The sequence below is a fragment of the Mizuhopecten yessoensis genome, unplaced genomic scaffold (assembly GCF_002113885.1).
Source record: "Mizuhopecten yessoensis strain PY_sf001 unplaced genomic scaffold, ASM211388v2 scaffold6015, whole genome shotgun sequence".
Lineage (NCBI taxonomy): Eukaryota > Metazoa > Mollusca > Bivalvia > Pectinida > Pectinidae > Mizuhopecten > Mizuhopecten yessoensis.
In genome coordinates, this window is record NW_018406337.1 from 52,511 (window position 1) to 68,619 (window position 16,109).

General features: G+C 37.9%; 1 pseudogene; it reads left to right on the forward strand.

The window, feature by feature from the left end:
- LOC110451431 overlaps window positions 1-3,094 on the forward strand; it is a 6,530-nt pseudogene extending 3,436 nt beyond the window's left edge.
- Window positions 3,095-16,109: the final 13,015 nt, after the last annotated feature.

A 16,109-nucleotide genomic window follows, 5' to 3' on the forward strand; every position in this document is an offset into this window, starting at 1 on the left:
GGTATGTCTCGGCCAGGGGACAGAACCCAAAGCCTTCCTCACAGGGGCGAACGCTCAACAAATGGCCAAAAGTGAGGCATTGTCAAGGGAGACATTAGGAAGAAGAAAGTTATTTAGAAAGGAGAGAAGAGATAAGGTCCCAAATTTAGTCGCCTCTTACGATCATGCAATTGGGGGCAGCAGGTACAATTCTTACGCCCTACCTGCAGGGTCATACAAATTAAATATACAACCAAATTTAAATGTATACAACAAGAGGACCAATTGGCCTGTATCACTCACTTGGTATTAATCTCACACCAGTAACCTTAAAAGTGGCCTATGGTCAATGACTTAAGCATGGGCTAAAAGGAGCTACGGGCCAAGGATCACCACATTGAGGTTTTAGTTAATAAGAAGGATTTGCTTTAAATATCTTTTAAAGATATCACCTGTTACCTTGAACGCGAGACAATGTCATTCATTTGAACAAATTTTGTCACCCATCATCCAAACATACATCAGCCCACAATTCATTTGACCCTTTGACATTGAAATTAGGTCAAGGTCATTCATAAGAACAAACTCAGCAAACCTTTATCACTTTATGGTATAAGCCAAATTTCATCTCCCTAGGCCTATTTGTTTGTTTGTTTGTTTGTTTGATTTTGTTTAACGTCCTATTAACAGCTAAGGTCATTTAAGGACGGCCTCCCCTGTGTGCAAGATGCATGCGTGTAGTGTATGTGTGTGTATTTTGGGAGGCTGCGATATGTTCGTGTTTGTCTTCTTGTAATAGCGCGGAACTGATGCCGACTTTATAGTGCTACCTCACTGAAACATACTGCCGAAGACACCCAGCAGGACGCCCCACCCGGTCACATTATACTGACAACGGGCGAACCAGTCGTCCCACTCCTAATTTGCTGAGCGTTAAGCAGGAGTAGAAACTGCCATTTTTAAAGACTTTGGTATGTCTCGGCCAGGGGACAGAACCCAAAGCCTTCCTCACAGGGGCGAACGCTCAACAAATGGCCAAAAGTGAGGCATTGTCAAGGGAGACATTAGGAAAAAGAAAGTTATTTAGAAAGGAGAGAAGAGATAAGGTCCCAAATTTAATCGCCTCTTACGATCATGCAATTGGGGGCAGCAGGTACAATTCTTACGCCCTACCTGCAGGGCCTAGGCCTGTTTAGAAGTTATTTAAATAAAAAATCTGAAGCCAGACAGCCAGACGAAGAACAGTTGTCGGATATGGAATAAGCTCTCTTGGCCCTTCAGGTGAGAACAAACTGATGATGCCTATATAAAGCAAAATAACGACAACTTAATGACTTATGCTTATATTTCATGTTACATCTTTGCTGTATAAACATATGTACTGCACATCAAAAGTGTACACAAGGAGTATACATTTATAGTCATACATATACATACATTGTATACATCATGATCAGTTCACAAACTACCATTCATAATTTATAAATCAAGAAAAATTGTGACATGAACAAAGGATACACTGGCATGTTCACAGTAGTTGCCAAGTATGATTATGTGATCTAGATATAATACAGAATACACACTATCAATAGTATGTTTTTATAATATATCATAAATGGTTATGATCTTTACTCAATTTATTCTTCATTTACAGATATTCATAATTTTCAAATATTTCAGGATTTCCCAATGTACTAAGTTGTGTGGATGGCATATTTATCAAGATTCAGGCACCACATGAAAATGAAGCTGATTTCATCAACAGAAAAGGCTATCACTCACTTAATGTACAGGTACTGGTGAAAATCAAATTCAAAATAATTTAATTCCCGTGAAAATATGGTCAACATTCTACAACATAAAACAGTCATTAAATAAGGAAAGCCATGTGTGACCAAAATCAAACAGTTTAAATTGTGTATGTTGTTTGGTGAAGGAATATCTGCAGCAAATATATCTTGCATGATGATATTAAACTTTACAGCTGATATTTATTTCGACTTTTCCTCTTTATGCTACTCTAAAATTGAATATACTTTTTTTAATGTGAATCAAAACTCCTAAAAAAAGTGTTTTTTTTAAGATGGCATGTGACTCCAGGTACAGGATCACCATTGTGGTGGCAAAATGGCCAGGATCTGTCCATGATGCTAGAATCTTCAGAGGGTCACATGCCTGCTTTAAATTTGAAAATGGCAAGTAAAATAAAATTTTGAAATACAGTAGAAAAAATATATTATTTGATCTTGTACATTTCTATCATAAAAAAACAGTATTGTTGTATGAACCAGCAACACTGAGATTATCAAGAACTGCATTGGTTATAGTGCTAGACATACAAATCCGTGTTTTAGCATAGGGTTATATCTATAAGTCTGTTTTTCTTTAATTTCAACATCGACTAGACTTGTACTACAAAGTTGTGCACCGAGAACCACTGACTTGTTATGTGATGTCATCTATTTACATCTTTCTTGTCATTATCATGGGTTTTCAATACTGCAATAACTTGTTTAGATGTTTTTTGTTATAATAGTAGAGAGAAGAACAATTGATTATATGTATTTAGTAATAATCAATTCATACATGTCACACAATAGACTGACATAAAATCCAAAGATCTCGGGTCACAAAATCAAATCATGTTTATAGTGCAAATCTGGACACTCTTTAAACTCCTTTAATTTCTATGATATAAATTGTACTTGCATAAAGTAAAGCACGTCATAATGAACTACTCAACCACTTGTTAAGTATATTTACTAGTAATTGATTAACAGTAAATTATTATTAAGATTTCCTGTCAATGAGCCAATAAGTTTAAGCTTACTTACTCTGAAATATCTGAACATGTTTACATTACAGGTAATTATGATGGAATTTTACTAGGGGACTCTGGTACCGCTGTACAATGTTTCTTATGACACCTTACAGCCATCCATCTTCACAATCACACATCAAGCAACATGATGCTTTATGCAAGAGCAGAGTAAAAATTGAACAGACATTTGGAATTTTGAAAAGAGGATTTGCTTGTTTGTCACTTGGCTTGCGTGTTGAGCCTATGGAGGCTACCATCATAGCATGTGCCTGTGCTGTTCTGCACACTATTTGAATTGACAGGAATGGAATTATTGGTCAACCAGAAGAATACGAGGAAAGAAATGAAGATGGTTGGACCTGTATAAATAATGAGGGCAATGGGAACGCTATACGCGACTATAACATATCAGCATATTTCCTGCGAGTATACTTAACTATAATATTATGAAGAACTTTTCATTACTCTTATATAAAAGCTAACTGCTAAATTCACTAAATTGGCTACATGTATAAAAACAAACAAAAATAGTCATGAAGAAAGAGAAGACCTATGATTCAGATTGGTTTTCATATAACGGATCAAACGCCTGAACAGTTTAAACTGACTCCTCATTACAGCCTTCTGTTCCTTAGCAGTTTTTGTCTTGATTTTGGTTTCTCTTTCTTCATGGCAATAAGCTCTATCTCAATTTTCCCTCTTTTGATCTCTAACTCCAGAAGTTCTTCCCCAAGCTGGTCACGCTTACTTCTGGTACTTGTGTGCCGCTGTCTTTTCACAATTCTTTTTGAAGTACCTGTGATAAAAGTATCTGTATATTATAAAACTGTAATATTATTGGTCTTTGTATGTGTACAGCACACAGCATTCTTCTAATTCAAACAGTTATATATGACCACAAATATAATGAGTTTTATTCCTTATGAGATATAAAGAAATGGTACTCTCACAAAGATCATTTATTGGAAGCTATATGCTTCGAGGTTCCTACAATAAAATGAAAAACATCTGATTTAAGTTCCACTACTTAATCATCTTCATATGATGTACTTCATTTGTGTGAATTCATCTAAATCAATTGTTTATGTAAAAGAAGCGAAAATACACCGAGAGACATACAGTGGAAAAGACCAATGGACAAACAGTGTATTCCGATATATTTTTGTAGTCAACAATCCCTACCCCAGCAAATTTGAATATAATCATAATAATTTGTTATAATCACATTCTATCCTATTATTTAATACTTAATCATTTCACAGAAAAATTTGTCAGTTGATGTTTTAAAATGTTCTTATATGGAGAAATAATGTGCAGTTACATACTCTGGTGATAGTTTGGTCCCTCAATTTCTTTCCTCAACGCCTGAATATAGTCTCTTGTGATATCTATGAGGAAAATAATATAAATATAATTTTTTACACTATCATCTTAATTAACACTATGCATCATGATCTACAGTTACGTTATTGAAAAATAATGTGTTTTGTTGATGACCAATTGGCCATATTTTAAAATACCTATCGACATGATAAACAAGCAAATAGTAAGTGTTTATGAAAGATAGCCTTCCTAAAAAAAAAGAGTAGGTGACTTGACATCACTATCTAGCTTCATGAAGCGTCAAATTAAGAGTGGCATGTATAGTACATGCTTTTGACACAACGACTGCTATCTTCATTATGCGATTCATATTAAATTTACATAAATGTAACCATAAAAGGTAAAACAGATCAATTAACAGTACCTGTTGCTGGTCCTGACAGTGGTACCAGTACACCTCGCTGATATTAATGTAGTATCTTCTTCTATGAAACATGAGTATTTCATCAATAGATTACTTTAGGCTGTAAATGACTCAGCAATGAAATGGACTATTCATCAGGGTCACCCTCAAACCATAGAGGGTGCTGTCTGAATTGCTCTTAGTAATGAGACATTTCAAGTCATTTGGAGGAAAAGATGTTCGACCAGGTCCGTGGTACGAAGTCAAAAAGAATGTGATGACGAGATGTTCCAGGACATAGCTGAGATATTTGCCCTCGTACAATCAAATGACAAAAAGAAAACCACAAAGGATCAAGTTAAGAGAAAAGAAAACATGGCTTGCTTTTTAGGTCACCTGAGCTTTGCTCAAGTGACCTATTCCAATCGCTTTTCGTCCGTCGTCGTGCGTCGTGCNAGGTTAGACATATTGCAGTAAACTGTAAAGAAATAAAAACACAAGAACAAAACCAAGGGTAAACCAAGATGCCGGCAAATTAAAGCGGGCTCGAATAACTGACCATATTCTTGCCGAAAATGGAAGACAAAAAAGGGTCTGACAATTTTGAAAAATTTAAAACTATGCCAACATCTGATTGATTATACATTAATGCCAAATTAAAACAGAAATTAACTGGTTTCTAGATACTGGTTCTACCATAACTGTCTTGAATCCAAAGAAATATACTGGTTTACCAGCAGAGCTTAGACCAGGCCCCGCTTGCACGAAACTTCTTAACTTTGTTCTCACTGCTAAACTCTGAGTATATGCTTAACTTTAAGCATATGCTCAACTTTTGGCTCCAAAATTCTTAATTCTCAATTCTTAGATTTTAAGCTGAGAATGGACCAATATTTGAGAACGGTTCTTAGCATGCTTAGTCTCATTCTTAAATATGGCGGACATTCACAGAGTTCTCCGTTGTCTGCGTCAGAGAAGGAATCGGAATCGCAATCAGCACCACGCACCAGTATTTCGGAGATTATAAAACCATCTGCAAAAACTCCCAGACGCCGATGTCTTCGAACGGTTTCGATTTCGTCCATGTACACTTATGTATATATTGTCATTGATCAATGCACACTGGAGAGACCGACATACAGAAGCCAGGCACTTTCCCCTCTTACGATTTTGCTGTGTTTTCTTAAGATTTTTCACAACCGGTAGTTTGTACACTTGCATTGGAGATACACTAATATTATCGGATGCAACAGTGTCGAGGTGTGTTACGACTTCCCTTTGCCGCCTTTCCAACCACAAGCACAAAAAAGAGTCAAGCAGGACTTCTTCGCTCTTGCAGGGACGCCAACACAAACTTTGTAAATGACTGATAGAGACCCCTAGCGGCGACCTATTCGTAGTCCTAAATACTGTATTGGAATCTGCGTGTCCGCAATCCACCCCCATGATCATACCCTCATACAATGCAGGATACACCCGTTATGATGTTATTGAACTAGCTTTAATGAAATATTATACCACAATGAGGGTTATTCTCATAGCTATGTAATTAATATATGAAAAAACATGACTTTTGCTTGCGCTTAAAAAAAGTAGGTAAACAAATCATCTTTGTAGTACTAAATACTGTTTAGAAACCCCATGATTGCTATTTTCTATCACAACCAAAATATGACAACGATTTTATATAAGAGCATGTTTGAGTCAAACCATTACTTTTGATTTAAATAAATGAAATCCATACATGACAATGCAAAGTTCTATTATGAGGAATTCCATAAATTATTTAGTTAGTTTTAAATCAACTATTAGATAATATCATAACTATCATATAGCGAATGAGTATTGACAGAGAGTGTAAGTAGGTAATTGTATGAATGTATGATTGAGTGTATGAGTTTAATACAATAATATAAATAGCTTATTTATTACATGTATATATATAATGTCATACTTACACCATCATGTAGAAGATTGATATATGCCTATCCTGTTATATATGTCAATATATATATAATAAAATTGGTTAAAACAAAACTCCTAGCAGGTTTAGACAATGAGTCATGAGTGAGGAGACCTATAGTTGCTATTGGAGAAAAGATAATAAAATAGTGTCCTGTCAAGAGGAAAACTTACAGTTAGTAAGTTAGTTAGGTATGTTGGTGTATTTGCCGCATTGTGATAACACAAATCTGATGCAGATTTTATATTTCCATCTTAAAAATATCATGCTGAAGGCACCTAGAACAGCATTCTGCCCCGTCACATTATACCAACAGCTTATAGTAATTCCATCAATTTAACTATTATTTAATATTTTATTCACTGTAGTCCATATAATCAAAACCTATTATCTCGAACAAATTGAAAATTTCAGGATTTCCAAATGTTGCTGGTTGTATTGATGACACATTTATCAGACTGCAGGCACCCTATCAAGATGAACAAGATTATGTGAACAGAAAAGGATACCACTCTCTAAATTGCCAGGTATTTGTAATATATCACACTTGCAATATAAGGCTATGAATGCCATGGAATGATTGTGCCCGTATGTACATTTATAACAGGTGTCCGTATGTACATGTATAACAGTGCCCGTATGTACATTTATAACAGGTGTCGGTATGTACATGTATAACAGTGTCCGTATGTACAAGTATAACAGGTGGCCGTATGTACATGTATAACAGTGGCCGTATGTACATGTATAACAGGTGTCCCAATGTACATGTATAACAGGTGTACATGTATAATATGTAACAGGTGTAGAAATGTATATATGTATAATATATAACGGGTGTAGAAATGTATATGTGTATTCTGGTTTAAAATATGTCAGAAACCTGAGGCTTTGCTAAGATATCTTGGTACAAATATTGGTTTTATTTTTGTGAAGATGTTTTGGGAGACTGCGATATGTTTGTGTTTACAAGAAATCTCACACCGGTAAAAAATGCGGATACACCTGTCCAGGGTAAGAGAAAGGGGAATCTCAACCCAAGGGGGAAGATTCTTAAGTCACCAATTTAAACACGACACTATGCTAAGTGTTTGGCAACACAAGAATCTTTCCCCTTGGATTGAGATTCCCAATCTCACCTCAACGGGGTGAATGATTCTTATTCTGTTACCCTGTTCACAATTTGTTTATCATATACACATAAATTACCCTGTTCACAATTTGTTTATCATATACACATAAATTACGTAAACAAGTCCAGCCTGTTGTCGGCATAACAGCTACATCTTGGGTAATCGGCTGGTTGTGATCCAACGGGGTCACATTATGGCACTCCAGATAGTCATCCTGAATAACTGCTTACACTGGTGTGGCCACACAGTTGAGCATGTGGAGGACTCTATAATCACAATAACGACCACATGGTTCCCACCGTCAAGATGATTGGTTAGATCACGATCCTGCATCTTAGAACTCCCAGCATGGAGGATGAAGAGCCAGTGACAACCTGAACAAATAAATTACAGAAATTATAGCGAAGACAGAGAATATTTATAGGTCTATGGTATGGTTTTTTAAATATATTAACAGAATGAAATCAAATTTCCCTTGCATATACTGCAGAAAGTGCTACAAGACAGTGAAAGCCCTGAAACAGCATAGGAGGGACAAGCCGGTGCTGGTTTTACAGACACGTATGCGGAGAGCAGGCGGCATCATTTGAAGGGCCACTTGAAAGCCCGTCATCCCTGACAGGAGCAAGGAACATCCTACATCATGAGTGCAGTGGTAAAAGTGACACCTGGAGTACCTCCCGTAGGTTGGAACAGACGCCACCTTACGGGTATGACGAAATACTAAAAGCCCAAGAGTAAATTGGCCTCGAGGACCCCGAGTCACTCTTCCTGGAATCTCCGAGAAGAGTAATTCAGATGAGAGATGGGGTATCCGAGAATGAGCCGGAGGAGGCCCAGGATGTGATCAACCCTACCCCGAGGGCAATGAAAAAATGGGTCTCTGACATAGACCTATCCTGTCCCCTGTGAAGAAAAAGATGTCGCCGCCCACTCCGAGGAGAAGAACCAGTTGACGGCCATGACATTGGTAGAAATAGGTGGAATGCCCTTATCCCCCTCCCTCAGCCATGAGGGACTGGAATAGTGTCCCTGACGAGAGTGTCAAGGTGGGAGACCCCTGGTGGCCTCCAAGAGGATAGATGACGTCCAACCCAGACAAGAGGCTCTTGCACCCGAGATGACAGCCTCACATCTCCATTTCCAGGAGGGCAACATTCTGTCCCAGGACCAGCAAAGGCTGACGAAAGCCTACGTCTGCCATCAGAGGTCAACCTGCACCTCTCCAGGTTCTTCCTGTTCCGGGCCCTCCGTTTCAACATGAGAACTGGGAAGGAAAAGGAACTCCTTGACAATAGCAGCAAAGCTCCCAGGGATACGGGAAGGAATACATTCCCCTGTCAAGTGAAACATGTAGATTTATTTCTTTAAAATATGTTTATATATATAACAGTACAAAATTTTAAGTTTGAAAATATAGTTTCAAAGATAAAAAAATAATGAGGAAAATCACCTCTTAGAAGAAAAAGATGGCAACAGAAGAGACAGCTGAATTCCCTTAAAAACTTCTCTCACATAATATGACTCGAACAGAAATATCATAATTTCTTATCATGTTAAAGTTAACCGATCACAGTAGTTTAGTTTTTATTTACAACTCCTATAGTAAGTTCTCATTATACTAGGCTGTGGTAAAATAATTGGGATATATATACACATGTATTTACATGCGGGGGCATTATTATAATAGGACATTACTTTTGAAACTACAAAAGTTGGTTCTTCCATTCGGATAATGGTATCGGCCGTAACTAGGACATACCTGATTATGAAAGTTGTTGCGACCATTGACAATATGGTGTCAGACACAACTGGACACTCGCGTATTATAAATTCAACTAGAGTTGTTGCATCCTTGTACAATATGGTGTCAGACACAACTGGAATGAAAAGAATAGCATGGTTTTTTTTAATACTGATGTACAATGTAATATATTGTAAATAGAAATGTATGTAAGTAAGGAAGTGTCTTCTGTTATGTACACAGAATATTTTTTTTCTGATTTTTTTTGTATATATCATATTGCAAAGATTAAGTCGTATCAGTAGATACAGTATAGGTCCTGTGAGTTTCAATTCATACTATATCAGATATATAGCAATATTTATAATTCATTTGCTAGGTCGGTATCCTAACACAAATCTTACCTTTTGACAAGGACGTCACATTTTGAAAGTCGGTGTCAGTGTCGCGGAGTTAAATACGTGACAGATTTTATAATGTACCCTCTATGAAGCGTTTAATTGATACAGTTTCTGTGCAATCAATCTATGATTATTTACATTCAATTAATATCCATAATAGGACATGATGTAGGTTATAAACTATTCGTTTGCTATTGATTTATTTTGACATCTTTACACATTTTAACCTTTGGTTTCTTGTTCAAATTTGCAGAAATTTTTAATATTTGATTTTAATTTTGAACACTTTCGTCTATGGAAAATCGTTTGGTTCTGCAGTCACGATTTTCCACAGACGATAGTGTTAACGTTTACCACTGTCCTGGTTAAATGGGGTTATCCACACTTGTTTTCCTGCCCTCATTTTGAAGAACATCATCTCGCACAAATGTAAATAAAATATTAAAAATTTCTGCATATTTGAACTTTTGTTTATGGGGCCGCCATCTTGTATTGAATTCGGCACTAAAAATCGATTTACAACAAATTACACCCTTAATATTGTAACCCGCGCGTGTTTTGTCGATTTGGTACATTTGTAAACCACGTAGAAATCTAACGAGTCTTCTTGCAAAAAAAAAAGGAAACGAGACATAGGAAAACTTCAAATGATATTGAATTAAACAGGACAAACACTTCACCCTAAAAACATTTTTAAGGCGGAACAACTTAGTGAGGAACGACCCAGCGCGAACGTGATTTAGGACGAAACGACCTGACACCCATCTTTCCACCCAGAACGCTCTGTAGGTCTACCTAGCTTCACGTTGTAAAAAAGAAGACAATCTTTATTTTCACAAATTCCTTCCCCTTCAACAAACATGTCCACCGCTGTTATAATAATGTTTTTTGTCATTTTATTGGACTTTGACAGAAAGCGGCCCCAGTGGAGTATACTTATAAAATGCATCTAAATTGGAAAATTATGCGGTGAATTTGGGAAAAACTTCATACGCGTGAGTGGAAAATTAAATATATTGAATTTATTACTGCCTTGAGTTATTTATAAAAAAAGGTGCTAGTACCAGACAAAGGATATGACCTATTGACATGTGATTATCTGGAGCAGCTAACAAAGAAGAGATCACTGGTTGTTGGAGAGTAGTCTGACTTCACCGACATACTCGACTCAGACGAATAGCTAGTGGCGCAGCTTTTGTCACAATACCATCAAACTGAGAAACAGTACTCTTTTCCACCAGTATAGGGACTCAAATAAATGATCCGGTGTTTGTTTGTTTGTTTGTTTGATTTTGTTTAACGTCCTATTAACAGCTAAGGTCATTTAAGGACGGCCTCCCCTGTGTGCAAGATGCATGCGTGTAGTGTATGTGTGTGTATTTTGGGAGGCTGCGATATGTTCGTGTTTGTCTTCTTGTGATAGCGCGGAACTGATGCCGACTTTATAGTGCTACCTCACTGAAACATACTGCCGAAGACACCCAGCAGGACGCCCCACCCGGTCACATTATACTGACAACGGGCGAACCAGTCGTCCCACTCCTAATTTGCTGAGCGTTAAGCAGGAGTAGAAACTACCATTTTTAAAGACTTTGGTATGTCTCGGCCAGGGGACAGAACCCAAAGCCTTCCTCACAGGGGCGAACGCTCAACAAATGGCCAAAAGTGAGGCATTGTCAAGGGAGACATTAGGAAAAAGAAAGTTATTTAGAAAGGAGAGAAGAGATAAGGTCCCAAATTTAGTCGCCTCTTACGATCATGCAATTGGGGGCAGCAGGTACAATTCTTACGCCCTACCTGCAGGGCAGATGATCCGGTGTCTACAACAACTGTTACCCAGTGCATGATCATAAGAGGCGACTATGAGGAAGCCCCTGCAGAATTGAGGCTTTCATGAACACAAAAGCGACCAAAAGAAATCTGCTGCAGCCCATTGCAATATTTCTTTCTTCTTCTAACTACCTTTTATTTCCTAACGCCTTACTTGGCAACACCTAACTTTTGGCTTTGATTTTAAACGTTCGCCCAGGTGAGAAAGGCCATGGAATCTGTCCCCAGCACAGGACATACCGAAGTTATTAAAAATGGTAGTTGTTATTTCCTGCTTGACGTTCAGCATTAAGGGTAATGACAATTAATGGTTCACCCGTTGTGAGTATCATGTGACCGGGTCAAATGCTGTGTTTGGCTCGTTCGACATTGTATTTCAGTGAGATAGCACTATATATTCGGCATCGGCATAAAATACACGTTATCACGAGGCGATTAAAAGCAAATTTGTCCCTTGCACAGCGACTCGTGTTTCGCCAATAGTTCCTGACCTCTTCTTGTGACCTGCAGGCTAACCGCCGGGCATTTGCTTCCTCGGACCTACTTTTTGCTATTTGAAAGTTCGCGTGGTTGAAGCTTACTGCCATGACGGAAAGGAAGTGAAACATTGAAGGAAGTTGGACAAACCAAGTGCATTGTGGTAAAAAGCGCTCAAATAACTGTCGCTAGTGTCAACATTGTATGAAAGTGATTAACTTTTGGTGTTGGCTAATGCATGCGTTAAATCCTTTTGAACAACAGATTTAATGCAGGTGTTAACCGACACAGAATAAGAGAATGACTCGTTAAATTTAACGACATCGTTAACTTTTATATCCAATATCTGGTGAATTAGATTCATGAACACATACCCTACGCTTGATGATGCTGTGACATGACCGAGATGTTTATGTAATTTATGTTACAATTAACGAATGTTTGAGGTTGTTATTTTATCCAAATAGGATATTTCGTAATATATTTTGAATTTCACTGCATCAAACTCAAATGTCATACCTTTCGAAATCTCTGTATTATCTTTTTTTGTTGAAAGTTTTTGGTTTTATTTTGTTTAACGTCGTATTAACAGCTAAAGTCATTTAAGGACGACCTCCCCTGTGCGAGAGATGCATGCGTGCAGTGTATGTTTGTTGAAAGATCAAAGGTCGATGTTACAATTATAATTAATAGAAAAAAAGTTTCTACGCACAATCAAATTCCCTTGGGTCCATCTTGTTCGTACATGTATTCTTATATTATAATGGGGATTGCTTTTGAGTTCGAATAATCAAAGGCAATTAGTTAAGAGTATATATGCACCTTTGAGCTATTTCATGCTTTGCCCTGCGAATATTTTCCTGGTGAGTCTTATGGCTCATCAATTCCGTGCTTACTCTTCCCAGTACTACTATGTTAATTTTACTCTCCGTTAATATTTGTTCACTTTTCTCTCAAAAATGCTTTGTCAATTCTACTCATGTAAAACCTTGCTAAATCTACTCTCGGTAAGATATTGTCAATTCTGCTCTCAGTAATACCTTATTAATTCTTATCGCAATAAGATCTTTTCAATTTGCTCTCAGTAATATGCTTCGTTATTCTAATCTCAACAACATGTTGTATTTTAGAATTGACGGATCGATGTATTTTATGGAAGATTGCCGTCGGTTGTCATGCAGTTCATCTTTTACAGACATCATGTGTACGTATTTAATTGCAATTAACTGCCTAACGTTTCGTATTGCATATCAATGGAATCAATTTGGATAAACAGCCATTCTATTAATGAATTCTTACAAAAACAAATAAATCGATATAGGTATCCCTGAATTTATTCCTGCCTGGAAATACGGGTACAGACAACATTACAGGAGGTTAATATGCCAGTGGTGAATTCTATATTTTACACTAAGTCCTTTGTTAATACAAACATACAGCTGGGTAAGTAAGTCCGAACATTTAACATTAAATCGCAAATATTTTTTTAACATTAAATGCCAGATTCAGTGTAAGAATGTTTAGCCCGCTATCATCTGATCGAATTTGGCATTCAAATCGCCCTGCGTCCGGCCTTAAACAATTCTTGTTAATGCTATTTTTTAGGTAGAACCAGAGGGATCTTTCTCAAATTTTATACGTAGGTTTCCCTTAGTCCCTAGTTGTGCATATCTACTTCCGAGACTAACAGATAACAAAATGGTGGACAGACAGCCATCTTGGATTTTGACACTGAATGTTTGTTATCGCTATTTCTCAATAAGTACTGGAGATATCTTCCTCAAATTTCACATGTAGGTTCCCCTTGGTCTGTAGTTGTGCATGTTTGATATTGAGAATGATCAGATAAACAAAATAGCCGATAGGCAGCCATCTTGACAGTTAAGGTTTGTAATGGCTATTTCTCGATAAGGACTTGAGAGATCGTTCTCAAATGTATCATGTAAGTTATCCTTGGTATGCAGTTGTGCATGTTTGCTTGTTTGTTTGTTTGTTTGATTTTGTTTAACGTCCTATTAACAGCTAAGGTCAGTCAAGGACGGCCTCCCCTGTGTGGAAGATGCATGCGTGTAGTGTATGGGTGTATTTTGGGAGGCTGCGATATGTTCGTGTTTATCTCCTTGTGATAGCGCGGAACTGATGCCGACTTTATAGTGCTACCTCACTGAAACATACTGCCGAAGACACCCAGCAGGACGCCCCACCCGGTCACATTATACTGACAACGGGCGAACCAGTCGTCCCACTCCTAATTTGCTGAGCGTTAAGCAGGAGTAGAAACTACCATTGTTAAAGACTTTGGTATGTCTCGGCCAGGGGACAGAACCCAAAGCCTTCCTCACAGGGGCAAACGCTCAACAAATGGCCAAAAGTGAGGCATTGTCAAGGGAGACATTAGGAAGAATAAAGTTATTTAGAAAGGAGAGAAGAGATAAGGTTGCTTATGAGACTGATCGGATAAACATTTTTTTTTTTTATTTTGACATTTAAGGTTTGTTATTGCTATTTCCCAGGAAGTACAGGAGGGTTCTTTCTTAAATTGTATATGCAGGCTCACCGCTGTCCTTTATTGTTCATGTTTACGTTTGAAACTGATCAGATGAACAAAATGGCCGCCGGTCATCTTCGATTTTTGACATTTAGTGCTATTTCTTAGGGATAACTTGAGGGCTCTTTCTCAAATTTGATCTGAAGGTTTCCCTTGATCACTCGTTGTGCATGTTATATTTTGAGTTTGGTTTGGTTTAGTATTGTTTTACGTCCTATCAATCAACAGCTATGGTCATTTATTGACGGCCTCCCCTGTGTGCAAGAAACATGCGTGTAGTGTATGCGTGTGGTTTGGGAGGCTGCGATATGTTGGTGTTTGTCTACTTGTGATAGCGCAGAACTGATGCCGACTTTATAGTGCCACCTCACTGAAACATACTGCCGAGGTCACATTATACTGACAACGGGCAAACCAGTCGTCCCCCTCCTTAATTGCTGATCGTTAAGCAGGAGTAGAAAACTACCATTTTTACAGTCTGGTGTGTCTCGGTCAGGGACAGGACCCAAAGCCTTCCTCACAGGGGTGAATGCTCGTCTAAAACCAAAAGTGAGGCATTGTCAAGGGAGACAAAAAGTTGTTTAGAGAAAAGATAAGGTCCCAAATTTAGTCGCCTCTTACGATCATGCAATCGGTGCAGCAGGTACAATTCTTACGCCCTACCTGCAGGGACAAAATATATGTTAAGACTGATTATAAAAACAAATTTGTGAAATGACAAACTCACTTTGAAGGTTGTCTTTTATACACAGCAGTATGAAGTTAAGATCAAAATTTACTCAAGGACGCTTTACTGTTGGCATGACTCGATCAAACAGATTTTAAAAAAGAGAAAAGATCATACTGACAAAGAACTAATGAATATGGGACAATGGTGGGCGCGAAGATCCCTCTGGGATATTTCGTTTAACATCTAACACATACACGGTTAAATAATACCTATTATTCCACACCAAATCCCGGATAATAACATAGTCCTTGCACCAAAATTGATACAGATATAGAGTTGTGACATTAAATGACGTGAGCTGTTAACAGGACGCTGAAAAAAATGAACCAAACCAATTTCCAGATTCGGAGTTTGTTTGTTTGTTTGATTTTGTTTAACGTCCTATTAACGGCTAAGGTCATTTAAGGACGGCCTCCCCTGTGTGCAAGATGCATGCGTGCAGTGTATGTGTGTGTATTTTGGGAGGCTGCGATATGTTCGTGTTTGTCTTCTTGTAATAGCGCGGAACTGATGCCGACTTTATAGTGCTACCTCACTGAAACATACTGCCGAGGTCACATTATACTGACAACGGGCGAACCAGTCGTCCAACTCCTTATTTGCTGAGCGTTAAGCAGGAGAAGAAACTGCCATTTTTAAAGACTTTGGTATGTCTCGGCCAGGGGACAGAACCCAAAGCCTTCCTCACAGGGGCGAACGCTCAAAAAATGGCCAAAACTGAGGCCTTGTCAAGGGAGACATTAGGAAGTAGAAAGTT